The sequence below is a fragment of the Scyliorhinus torazame genome, chromosome 23 (assembly GCF_047496885.1).
Source record: "Scyliorhinus torazame isolate Kashiwa2021f chromosome 23, sScyTor2.1, whole genome shotgun sequence".
Taxonomy (NCBI): Eukaryota; Metazoa; Chordata; class Chondrichthyes; order Carcharhiniformes; family Scyliorhinidae; genus Scyliorhinus; species Scyliorhinus torazame.
In genome coordinates this window covers 79,878,922-79,892,865 of record NC_092729.1, presented here as the reverse complement: position 1 = coordinate 79,892,865, position 13,944 = coordinate 79,878,922, and the positions used below count along the sequence as shown (strand labels likewise).

Genomic DNA, 13,944 nt, shown 5'->3' with positions numbered 1-13,944 from the left:
CATTCCATCTAACCTGCATATATTTGTATTGTGCACCCGGGGGAAACCCGTGCAGACACGGGTAGAATGTGCAAACTACACAGTGACAATCACCCAAGGCCGACATTGAACCTGGGTCCCAGATGCTGTGAGTCACCGGTGCTAACCAGTGTGCCACCGTGCCCCAAATCAAAACGCTGGGACTCTGGAGCACAACCCATTGACAGTACTACGGCCCCACTGCCTCCCTGACTGATCAGTCCTTCACATTCTATAGCATCCTGTTATCTCTGTCTCCTTTTCAATTAGGTAATTCGACTAAAGTTCTGAATATTAATAGCCTGATTCAGTGTTGAATATGTAATGACCGTCACTATTTCTTTCTGTCCAACTGCAGGTCTGAATAAACCACGTTTCTCAGTGGATTCCTATGTTATTGCTGACGGTGAAAGTGTCACGTTTAACTGCTCCAGCTCCCAGGACAGTCCTGGGATTGCATTTTACTTATACAGACAAGGACAATCGAATTCTGTCAACGTTAAATATCCTGCTGCAGGAATGCATTCTGTCACCTTCACCATCAATAAAATCGATCACTCCAAAATAGGATATTATATCTGTCGATATGAAGCGGAGGTGAACAGAACCCGGCTATGCTCGACCTCCAGTGACCCTTTGAGCATCAGTGTAAGAGGTGAGTGATATGCACAGTCAATATATCCACCTGATTATGGATAATGTGTTCCTGTTTTAATTCAGACATGAGATGTTATCTCGTTAAACTAACCGGTGCACTTCGCAATTCAAGCTGACATGAAAATAGGAACACAGTGCTCTGGTGTTAAATCTTGGCACAGACTACACCGAGAATTAAATGTGTACATGATCTAATATCTGGCAGCAATAAATCATCTGCCTCCTGGTTGGCACAGGTTAGCTGTGTCATGGGGAAGTCCACGCTTCAAAGCCAAAAATCAAGATATTTCCAAATGTAAACTGAGAGTTCTGCTGCATAATACCAGCAGATGCATTGAGACAAGATCCACATCCCAGCACCTTGCCAACTCCATTCCTGATTGGCTGCCGTTGAAGGATCATTTTTACGGAGCACCATTCTGAGGGAGGAGGATAGACAGACTGGGGTAAATTATCCAAATTGGAGAAAGACGGAAAATACTGTTTGTAATGTGCCACAAGTTTAGAAATGGTTACAATTCGTACATGGAGAGCGGAGCATGTTGTTAGAGACATTCCTTTTGATTTCCCTTTGCCCCATTTATTTTATGTAATTTTCTTTGTTCCGTGGACTCATAATGTTTTATTTATTTTCTATAAATTTAGAGTACCCAATTCATTTTTTCCAATTAAGGAGCAATTTAGCGTGGCCAATCCAACTACTCTGCACAGCTTTGGGTTGTGGGGGCGAAACCCACGCACATACAGGAAGAATGTGCAAACTCCACACAGACAGTGACCCAGGCTGGGATCGAACCTGGGACCACAGCGCTGTGAGGCTGCGTGCTACTCACTGCACTACCGTGCTGCCCCCGTGGACCATGATGTATAGAATCAGTGGACTCAAGCTGAAGCAACCTGATCGTCAGGCCTGTTTGACACAGCTTTTGTATTTTGGAGATGGAAATAGAAACTCCTCGGTGGTGGGTAAATCTATTGGTTTTAAACAAAAAGGCAACTTAGCGTGGCCAATCCACGGACCCTGCACATTTTTGGCTTTTCGTATTAAGACTCACACAAACACGGGGCAAATGAGCGAACTCCTCACGGAGACTGACCCGGGGCATCTCTGGAACCAAGGTCCTTGGCGCTACTATTGCGCTACATGTGTCCCGGGCGCCGGGTGAATATTAAGATCTGCATTGGTGGAAGTTCGTTCGATTGGTCTGTTGGCAACCTATGGGTTGTCCAGCGACAGTCTTCTCTCTGACAAGAGTCAGTGATTAGTTCTAGCGGAATGTTTCTGAGAGAGCTGAACAAAAGTGCTGTAAACACTGGTGGGAAACGTTTCAGTGAAAAATAAATCCGTGCCAAAGGAAGTCGACACCATTTCGAAAGCGCATTGCTAAAGACCCTTCATCATTTTGAGTTATGTGTCCGGTATGGTAATAAACACAGCCTAATCTTTCAGAACCATAATCTGCCCTGGTTTATAGAAATATGTAAAACTCAGATGCAAGATGGCTCCTTTAGAATTCATTGATGGTACGTTTCAATATTAAGTTTTCCCATATTCCTGACAAGGACCAGATTATGGTGGATAGATTCTCAATTATTTACAGTTGGTAAGTGGCAGATAGAAGAATTCCGGCAACTCAAGTAGAGGGAAAGGATAGATAAATGGATGTGCGCTTTGTTTTTTGCGTTACCCTGCTTGGTTTGAAACGTCCTTCAAATAAAGTTTCATCCCTTCAGGTGGGATGGGGGACGGGACGGGGGAAGTTATGTTAGATTCCCTCCTTTTCAGTTCCTTATGCTACCATTTATTTTATTATTTTGCTCCGTGGACCCATAATTAAAATGTGCCTGAAGAAAAGCCTGTTCATCATGCCAGTGCTTACCACATTTTGTACTTCGGAGAGACACCGAGACTATCATAAGAACCAACTTGGGAGGACGTCATTTCGTGTGGCTGCCCGTCAGTCTGTGGGCTGGCGAGTAATACGGTTCTGCTTGGCAACAGTCAGTGACTGGTTCATGTGCGATTCTTCTGAGAGAGCTGGGCAGAAGATTCGGCCTTGAAAGGGGGAGGAGCTCTTTTTCTCTCGCTCCTTGCTGAATTAGAAAAACTAGTCTGTTGTTCAAAAACCAGTGAGCACCTGACATATCATTACTCCTAATTTAAAATGATGTTGATTCAAAAAGAAAGTAGACAACATTCGCCGAAAATATCCTTTCAAGCCCAGAAGGAATAAGTATCAAAACGAAATCTTGAACTCTTGAAAGACGTGAACTGAAAGCAGGCGCAATGCTTTAGAGATCCTTTCACGATGTTATTTTATTTTACTTTGTTCTCACTCCACAACTCTTTTCCTCAATGTTGTCTGCCACCGTGAGTGTGTGTCTGAGTGTGACTAAATGTCTGTGTCTGTGTGTGAGCCCGTGTATGTCTGTGTGTGTCTGTGTCTGAGTGAGTAAGTGTGTCTCAGTGTGTTGTAGGGGGGGCTATTTGGAAAGTGGGGGCTGAGTTGAGGAAAGTGGCAGTTATATTTTTGTCATTGTACTTACAGTACTGTTAAAATACATTGTTGGTATTAAACTTATAAACCTGATGACTTCAATGTATTGGGCTAAGTCAAGGTCGTCAGGTGTTTTGAAAGTACATTTAATTTCCCTCCTGTCACGTCACTCGGTCACGTGGGTTGGCATGGACAGCGCACGCGCCCAGGGGAGTTTGAGAATGTTAACAGGTGATTGAATGGAATTGCTCAGTATCATGAAGGATTCTTTTAGGATAAGTATACACCGCAGGGCAAGAGTTATAGCTGGGGGAAGGGCAATTATGATGCCATTAGACGTGACTTGGGGGGGTGGGGGGGGGGATAAGGTGGAGAAGTAGGCTGCAAGTGTTGGGCACACTGGATAAGTGGGGCTTGTTCAAGGATCAGCTACTGCGTGTTCTTGATAAGTATGTACCGGTCAGGCAGGGAGGAAGGCGTCGAGCGAGGGAACCGTGGTTTACACAAGGAATTGGAATCTTTTGTTAAGAAGAAGAAGGAGGCCTATGTGAAGATGAGGTGTGAAGTTTCGGTTGGGGCGATGGATAGTTACAAGGTAGCGAGGAAGGATCTAAAGAGAGAGCTAAGACGAGCAAGGAGGGGACATGAGAAGTATTTGGCAGGAAGGATCAAGGAAAACCCAAAAGCTTTCTATAGGTCTGTCAGGAATAAGCGAATGACTAGGGAAAGAGTAGGACCAGTCAAGGACAGGGATGGGAAATTGTGTGTGGAGTCTGAAGAGATAGGCGAGATACTAAATGAATATTTTTCGTCAGTATTCACTCAGGAAAAATATAATGATGTGGAGGAGACTGCTGAGCCCCAGGCTAATAGAATAGATGGCATTGAGGTACGTAGGGAAGAGGTGTTGGCAATTCTGGACAGGCTGACAATAGATAAGTCCCCGGGACCTGATGGGATTTATCCTAGGATTCTCTGGGAGGCCAGGGAAGAGATTGCTGGATCTTTGGCTTTGATTTTTATGTCATCATTGGCTACAGGAATAGTGCCAGAGGACTGGAGGACAGCAAATGTGGTCCCTTTGTTCAAAAAGGGGAGCAGAGACAACCCTGGCAACTATAGACCGGTGAGCCTCACGTCTGTAGTGGGTAAAGTCTTGGAGGGGATTATAAGAGACAAGATTTATAATCATCTAGATAGGAATAATATGATCAGGGATAGTCAGCATGGCTTTGTGAAGGGTAGGTCATGCCTCACAAACCTTATTGAGTTCTTTGAGAAGGTGACTGAACAGGTAGATGAGGGTAGAGCAGTTGATGTGTTGTATATGGATTTCAGCAAAGCGTTTGATAAGGTTCCCCGCGGTAGGCTATTGCAGAAAATACGGAGGCTGGGGATTGAGGGTGATTAAGAGATGTGGATCAGAAATTGGCTAGCTGAAAGAAGACAGAGGGTGGTGGTTGATGGGAAATGTTCAGAATGGAGTACAGTCACAAGTGGAGTACCACAAGGATCTGTTCTGGGGCCGTTGCTGTTTGTCATTTTTATCAATGACCTAGAGGAAGGCGCAGAAGGGTGGGTGAGTAAATTTGCAGACGATACTAAAGTCGGTGGTGTTGTCGATAGTGTGGAAGGATGTAGCAGGTTACAGAGGGATATAGATAAGCTGCAGAGCTGGGCTGAGAGTTGGAAAATGTAGTTTAATGTAGACAAGTGTGAGGTGATTCACTTTGGAATATTTGGAATATTTGGCTAATGGTAAAGTTCTTGAAATTGTGGATGAGCAGAGGGATCTAGGTGTCCATGTACATAGATCCCTGAAAGTTGCCACCCAGGTTGATAGGGTGGTGAAGAAGGCCTATGGAGTGTTGGCCTTTATTGGTAGAGGGATTGAGTTCCGGAGTCGGGAGGTCATGTTGCAGCTGTACAGAACTCTGATACGGCCGCATTTGGAGTATTGCGTACAGTTCTGGTCACCGCATTATAGGAAGGACGTGGAGGCTTTGGAGCGGGTGCAGAGGAGATTTACCAGAATGTTGCCTGGTATGGAGGGAAAATCTTATGAGGAAAGGCTGATGGACTTGAGGTTGTTTTCGTTGGAGAGAAGAAGGTTAAGAGGAGACTTAATAGAGGCATACAAAATGATCAGGGGGTTGCATAGGGTGGACAGTGAGAGCCTTCTCCCGCGGATGGAAATGGCTGGCACGAGGGGACATAACTTTAAACTGAGGGGTAATAGATATAGGACAGAGGTCAGAGGTAGGTTCTTTACGCAAAGAGTAGTGAGGCCGTGGAATGCCCTACCTGCTACAGTAGTGAACTCGCCAACATTGAGGGCATTTAAAAGTTTATTGGATAAACATATGGATGATAATGGCATAGTGTAGGTTAGATGGCTTTTGTTTCGGTGCAACATAGTGGGCCGAAGGGCCTGTACTGCGCTGTATTGTTCTATGTTCTATGTTCTATGTTTATTGGATAGGTAGGGAATGCATCAATTTACTGGGACAAGCGGTGGCGCAGTGGCGTGTTCACTCGACTAGTAATCGAGAAACACAGGACAATTTTCTGGAGTCATGGATTCCAATCATGCGACGAGAGCTGTTAGAAATTCAGTTCAACTAAAATCTAAAATATTTAATGGAAATGTTAAAACACATCCCGTTCACTACTGGCCTATGACGCACTAAAATGGTCATTCATTTTCTCCTCATAATCTTTTAGTTTCCAGTTCAATCCCAATCCGTTTCAGTCTCGCTGCATTGATCGTGTTAGGAATCGTGATTATTCTGGGACTAGAGTTTATTCCGACCAAGAGAAAGCCAGTTCCTGCAGGTATATTTGAAAACCTACCGGATAGATTGATCAATTCATGTTGGATATAATAGTAACATACCAATGCAAACTGCTACTCACAGAGTAAGTATTAAGTCTTCGTTATTGAATGCTGTCAATTTAAATAAGGCCGTATAGAGTCTGAAACAATCAGACAATATGTTCTCAGTCATTGTCAAAAAAGAGATGTGAAATACATATATTTGTTAAAGTATATGTACACTGAATGTATATATATAATTATAGTTCTGTGTTTACATGCATATACTTTCTTGTTATTGAGAAAACCAGTTGAAATTGCTACTCGTGACAGATATCTGAACATTTACACATCAGTCACATTTCCACTAAGTAGATATGTACGTAGTTCCCTTTAACATTTAACTACAATACCATCTGAAATTCGGCAGCTGCTGGATTTACATTTATTCAAAACACACTGTTGAACTCGGGATGAACATCTCACCTAAACCAGGAATATCAATATGGTAAGGTTAACTAAAATGATCACTATGTCTCAAATACAAAGAGTTACACCAAATTCAGCCAGCATCATGTAGCGATGGAATTCAACCGTGAATGGAAAAATATAGTTATTGAATTATATTGAATTATCCAGCAGAGGGCAGTAGAGCGGAGCTGCTGATTGGCTGTTGCGGGGGTAATTTGCATACCTCCGTGTGCTCACCCTTACTTGAAGGTAGTTTGTGGAGGAGTTGTTGTCAAGTGACACTTAAACCCGGAACACTTCTTCAGTGTTTCCGTCCGTACCCCCTCCTCTCACCAAAAAAAAAACAACCGCTGTAAAGAACACGAGGAAGGCTCGAGGGCAGGTAGAAGTCGAAAGAAGTTGAACCGTGACGTCACAGCCTGCAGGTAAGGGACTGGCTAGTGACTGGTAAGTAGCTTTTCTTTTATTTTCCCTCAGGTGTTATCTTGTGGGGCGCAGAGGTTGCCGAGTGAGTGCTTGCTGGGAAGGGGAGTGAATAACAGGTAAGCTCTTTCTTTCTTTTTCTTTTTTTTATCTAGAGGGCATGGCAGGGAACGTAGTGCAATGTTCCTTCTGCAGAATGTTTGAGGTGAGGGACGCCGTCAGTGTCCCTGCTGATTTCATCTGTGGGATGTGCACCCGTCTCCAGCTCCTCAGAAACCGCGTTAGGGAACTGGAGCTGGAGCTGGATGAACTTCGGATCATTCGGGAGGCAGAGGTGGTCATAGATAGAAGCTTCAGGGATGTAGTTACTCCGAAAAATAAAGATAGATGGGTGACGGTGAAAGGGGCTGGGAGGAAGCAGTCAGTCTAGGGATCTCCTGTGCTCGTTCCCCTTAGTAACAAGTATATCGCTTTGGATACTGTTGGGGGTCGACGACTTACCAGGGGTAAGCCATGGGGTACAATTCTCTGGCTCAGAATCTGTCCCTGTTGCTCAGAAGGGAAGGGGGAGAGGAGTAGAGCATTAGTCATTGGAGACTCCATAGTTAGGGGGATTGATAGGAGATTCTGTGGGAACGAGAGAGACTCGCGGTTGGTGTGTTGCCTCCCAGGTGCCAGAGTGCGTGATGTCACGGATCGTGCTTTCGGGATCCTTAAGGGGGAGGGGGAGCAGCCCCAAGTCGTGGTCCACATAGGTACCAACGGCATAGGTAGGAAAAGGGATAGGGATGTAAGGCAGGAATTCAGGGAGCTAGGGTGGAAACTTAGATCTAGGACAAACAGAGTTATTATCTCTGGGTTGTTACCCGTGCCACGTGATAGCGAGACGAGGAACAGGGAGAGAGAGGAGTTCAACGTGTGGCTACAGGGATGGTGCAGGAGGAAGTGTTTCAGACTTCTGGATAATTGGGGCTGATTCTGGGGTCGGTGGGATCTCTACAAAAGGGATGGTCAACGCCTGGATCAGAGGGATACCAATATCCTGGGGGGAGGGGCGGATTTGCTAATGCTCTTCGGGAGGGTTTAAACTAGTTCAGCAAAGGCTTGGGAACCTGAATTGTAGCTCCAGTATATAGGAGGTAGAGAGTAGTGAGGTCATGAGTAAGGTTTCAAAGTTCCAGGTGTGTACCGGCAGGCAGGAATGTGGTTTAAAGTGTGTCTTCTTCAATGCCTGGAGCATCCGGAATTAGGTGGGTGAACCTGCGGCATGGGTTGGTACCTGGGATTTTGATAATGTGGCCATTTCGGAGACATGGATAGAGCAGGGACAGGAATGGCTGTTGCAGTTGCCGGGGTTTAGATATTTCAGTAAGCTCAGGGAAGGTGGTAAAAGAGGGGGAGGGTTGACATTATTAGTCAAGGACAGTATTACGGTGGCAGAATGGAACTTTGATGATGACTCGTCCACTGAGGTAGTATGGGCTGAGGTTAGAAACGGGAAAGGAGAGGTCACCCTGTTAGGGGTTTTCTATAGGCCTCCGAAAAGTTCCAGAAATGTAGAGGAAAGGATTGCAAAGATGATTCTGGATAGGAGCGAAAGCAACAGGGTAGTTGTTATGGGGGACTTTAACTTTCCAAATATTGAATGGAAACGTCATAGTACGAGTACTTTTGTTGTGTCTGTTTTTGTCCAATGTGTGCAGGAGTGTTTCCTGACACAGTATGTAGATAGACCAAAGAGAGGCGAGGCAATATAGGATTTGGAAAAACTGTTTAGCACAGGGCTAAATCGCTGGCTTTGAAAGCAGACCAAGGCAGGCCAGCAGCACGGTTCGATTCACGTAACAGCCTCCCCGAACAGGCGCCGGAATGTGGCGACTAGGTGCTTTTCACAGTAACTTCACTGGGGCTGTTTAGCACAGGTCTAAATAGACCAAGGCAAGCCAGCAGCACGGTTCAATTGCCGTACGAGCCTCCCCGAACAGGCGCCGGAATGTGGCGACTAGGGGCTTTCCACAGTAACTTCATTTGAAGCCTGCTTGTGACAATAAGCGATTTTCATTTCATTTCATTCATTTCATTTTTATTTGGTACTGGGTAATGAACCAGGACAGATTTTAGATTTGGAGGTAGGTGAGCACTTTGGTAATAGTGACCACAATTCCATTACGTTTACTTTAGAGATGGAAAGGGATTGGTATATACCGCAGGGCAAGATTTATATCTGGGGGAAAGGCAATTCTGATGCGATGAGGCAAGACCTAGGATGCATCGGATGGAGAGGAAAACTGCAGGGGATGGACACAATGGAAATGTGGAGCTTGTTCAAGGAACAGCTACTGCGTGTCCTTGATAAGTATGTACCTGTCAAGCAGAGAGGAAGTAGTCGAGCAAGGGAACCGTGGTTTACGAAAGCAGTCGAAACACTTGTCAAGAGGAAGAAGGAGGCTTATGTAAAGATGAGACATTAAGGTTCAGTTAGGGCGCTCGAGAGTTACAAGATAGCTAGGAAGGACCTAAAGAGAGAGCTAAGAAGAGCCAGGAGGTGACATGAGAAGTCTTTGGCAGGTAGGGTCAAGAATAACCCTAAAGCTTTCTATAGATATGTCAGGAATAAACGAATGACGAGGGTAAGAGCAGGGCCAGTCAAGGACAGTAGTGGCAAGTTGTGCTTGGAGTCCGAGGAGATAGGAGAGGTGCTAAATGAATATTTTTCGTCAGTATTCACACAGGCAAAAGACAATGTTGTCGAGGAGAATACCGAGATTCAGGCAACTGGACTAGAAGGGCTTGAGGTTCATAAGGAGTAGGTGTTAGCAATTTTGGAATGTGTGATAGATACGTCCCCTGGGCCGGACGAGATTTAGCCTAGGATTCTCTCCGAAGCTAGGGAGGAAATTGCTGAGCCTTTGGCTTTGATCTTGAAGTCATCTTTGTCTACATGAATAGTGCCAGAAGACTGGAGGATAGCAAATGTTGTCCCGTTGTTCAAGAAGGGGAGTAGAGACAACCCCGGTAACTATAGACCAGTGAGACTTACTTCTGTTGTGGGCAACATATTGGAACTTTATAAGAGATGGGATGTATAATCATCTGGAAAGGAATAATTTGAGTAGAGATAGTCAACACAGTTTTGTGAATGGTAGGTCGTGCCTCACAAACGTTATTGAGTTCTTTGAGAAGGTGACCATCAGGTGGATGAGGGTAAAGCAGTTGATGTGGTGTCTATGGATTTCAGAAAAGCGTTTGATAAGGTTCCCTACAATAGGCGACTGCAGAAAATACGGAGGCATGGGATTCAGGGCGATTTAGCAGTTTGGATCAGAAATTGGCTCGCTGGAAAAAGACAAAGGTGGTGGTTGATGGGAAATGTTCAGACTTGAGTCCAGTTACTAGTGGTGTACCACAAGGATCTGTTTTGGGGCCACTGCTGTTTGTCATTTTTATAAATGATCTGGAGGAGGGCGTAGAAGGATGGGTGAGTAAATTTGCAGATGATAACTAAAGTCGGTGGAGTTGTGGACAGTGCGGAAGGATGTTACACGTTACAGAGGGACTTAGATGAGCTGCAGCGCTGGGCTGAGAGGTGGCAAATGGAGTTTAATGCAGAAAAGTGTGAGGTGATTCATTTTGGAAGGATTAACAGGAAGACAGAGTACTGGGCTAATGGTAAGATTCTTGGCAGTGTGGATGAGCAGAGAGATCTCGGTGTCCTTGTACATAGATCCCTGAAAGTTGCCACCCAGGTTGAGAGGGTTGTTAAGAAGGCTTACGGTGTGTTAGCTTCTATTGGTAGAGGGATTGAGTTTCGGAGACATGAGGTCATGTTGCAGCTGTAGAAAACTCTGGTGCGGCCGGATTTGGAGTATTGCATACAATTCTGGTCGCCGCATTATAAGAACGATGTGGAAGCATTGGAAAGGGTCAGAGGAGATTTACCAGAATGTTGCCTGGTCTGGAGGAAAGATCTATGAGGAAAGGCTGAGGGACTTGAGGCTGTTTTCGTTAGAGAGAAGAATGTTAAGAGGTGACTTAATTGAGGCACACTAGATGTTCAGAGGATTGGATAGGGTGGACAGTGAGTCTTTTTCCTCGGATTGTGATGTCTAGCACGAGGTGACATAGCTTTAAATTGAGGGGAGATAGATATAAGACAGATGTCAGAGGTATGTTCTTTACTCAGAGAGTAGTAAGGGTGTGGAATGCCCTGCCTGCAACAGTAGTGGACTCGCCAACACTAAGGGCATTCAAATGGTGACTGGATAGTCATCTGGACGATAATGGATTAGTGTCGATGGGCTTTAGAGTGATTTCACAGGTCGGTGCAACATCGAGGGCCGAAGGGCCTGTATTGCGCTGTAATGTTCAATGTTCCATGTTATATAAAGTGAAGGAGGGGTATCAATTTTACGCACGAGAGTTTCCACATAAATTCAGAGGCAGGTAAGTTGATTGTAGAAATTTCTTGCTGTGGTCTATAATTGTTTAGTTGGTTAGTTAATATATGTTGCTTCCAGATGCAGTAAAATTACGATATTGACAGGGATGAAATTGTAGAATGTACTCTCAAAACGCGCTCTCGAGGCGACAACCGAGACGACGGCAGTCATATTATAATTAAAAAGGAACTGAACAGGTGAGAAATTGCCACAGCTAATCGTCACACAGGGTTCTTGCTGAAAGACATGGAAGCAGACGATTGTTTTTCACAATGGCGGCATTGCGCATCGGGAAGATTGTTGACCATTAATGTGTGCCTGTAAAGGTTATTACGACGGGATGATATCAGAGATGTATTACTCACGATTATTCACCTTGTATTTGACAGGTGACGATGCTGATGCAGTTTATTGTGAAACAACAATGTGAAGCGACAATGAAGAGATCACAATGTGAAAAAACTCTATTAAATATGTCACACAAGTCTGGGACTTTTAACCATAGTTAAGTTTGTTATTGCTCAAAAATGCAGCAAAGGATGTAATTCAGGTTCGCCAATTACCAGTACGATGTCTCTGACTGATATATCTCCGCATGTGTGTTTACGTTTCAATGGGTCAGTGTGGGCGAAAATGTGTGCGTTTATTTGTGTATATGTGTGCAACTTTATGTGCATACGAACGAATTTAAATATAATATAATTATAACGGAATTACATATATGAGGTAAACAATTAATTTCCAATAGAAAATGTTGAAATGAAAAAATAAATATACAAATAAACAACATACATTTTTTTAAAAATTCAGTTCAATGTATTTTTGTTTTAGATCTTTTGTCCTGAAACACATTTAACCACTTCAGCAGACTGCTGAAGCTGATCCCTGGGGATATTTTCCATCATGGCACTTCTGATAAGGTTAGAATCCTCTTCAAGTGCATTGAAATGCATTCAAGAATCCTGTGCATTGTATGGCACATCGGAAAATTAGCAAGGAAATATTAACGAAACATCAGGTTCTGGGGCAACGTTTAGAGGATATGTGCGGGGGAATTATTTCAGAGGGCAGTTGATGCTTGAAACTCGCTGCTGGCGGACGCGGTGGAAGAAGGTACGGTAGTGACGTTTAAAGGGTGTTGACAAATACAGAATTGGATGCGAATTGAGGGATACGGACCCTGACAGATGAGAAGGTTTTCGGTTAGAATGCAAGAATGCTCGGCGCAAGCTTGCAGGGCCGATGGGTCTGTTCCTGTGCTGTATTTTTCTTTCTTTTTTGTTCCATATACAAGGGAAACAATATATTTGGACATGACTTTTTAAAATGAATGGCCAAATAAACAAAGAAAGAACACAAGCAACATAGCATAATCAGGTAAATGGAAATTAAATGTTTTGCCCTCGTGTCCTGAAACACAAGTTCTACAAAAAGCTGAAGATTGTGACTTTGGGGACATTTTCCATTAAGGAAAGGAGACAATATCTCCAAGGAAACAGCATTTCCCACACCTCAGAAAGTTCGCAAAGCGTTATCGGAGACATCATTGTGTGTCAGAACAAAGAACAAAGAACAAAGTAACGGACAGCACAGGGACAGGAACTCCGGCCCTCCAAGCCTCTGCCGACCATGCTGCCCGTCTAAACTAAACAATTCTACACTTCCGGGGTCCGAATCCCTCTATTCGTCGTTCCAGTGAGAACGAGCCGAGTTTATTCAACCTCTCCTCATAGCGAATGCCCTCCATACCAGGAAACATCCTGGTAAGTCGCTTTTGCACCCTCTATACGGCCTCCTCTGGTAGCGTGGCAACCAGAATTGAAAACTATACTCCAAGTGTGGGCTAATTAAGGTTCTATTCAGCTGCAACATGACTTGCCAATTCTTATACTCAATGTCCCGGCCAATGAAGGCAAGCATGCCGTATGCCTTCTTGACTACCTCCTCCACCCGTGTTTCCCCTTTCAGTGACCTGTGGACCTGTACACATAGATCTCTCTGACTTTCAATACTCTTGAGGGTTCTACCATTCACTGTATATTCCCAACCTGCATTGGACCTTCCAAAATGCATTACCTCACATTTGTCCAGATTAAACTGCATCTGCCATCTCTCCGCCCAAGTCTCCAAACAATCTAAATCCTGCTGAATCCTCTGACAGTCCTCATCGCTATCCGCAATTCCACCAACCTTTGTGTCGTCTGTAAACTTACTAATCAGGCCAGTTACATTTTCCACGAAATCATTTACATATACTAAGAACAGCAAAGGTCCCAGCACTGATCCCTGCGGAACAACACGAGTCACAGCCTTCCAATCAGAAAAGCACCCTTCCATTGCTATCCTCTGCCTTCTATGACCTGACCAGTTCTGTACCAATCAAACTTTAATTTGACACAACAAAAGTTAGCAGACAGAACACTCATGATTCCATTCTTAGCGTTTACTGCATGAACGTTATGTCCTATTTTAAGTGAAAGCATATGACTAGTTTTAAAGAATGTCACAGGGCAAGTTATATTTTATTGCACATTCATATAGTAATGTCACAGGTAGAAAAAATCGGAAAGCCCTTCAGCACTCATAGGGATTGAAGAATAATCATCTACAATTGAAATTTCAA

The 13,944-nt window shown here is 44.2% G+C and overlaps 1 long non-coding RNA gene across 1 annotated transcript; it reads left to right on the top strand.

Annotated features, from left to right (window-relative positions):
- The first annotated feature begins 603 nt into the window (after positions 1-603).
- On the top strand, positions 604-11,889 carry LOC140399783 (uncharacterized). Its single transcript, XR_011937872.1, has 3 exons — positions 604-673; positions 5,898-6,008; positions 11,711-11,889. It is a non-coding gene; the product is annotated as an uncharacterized lncRNA (long non-coding RNA).
- Positions 11,890-13,944: the final 2,055 nt, after the last annotated feature.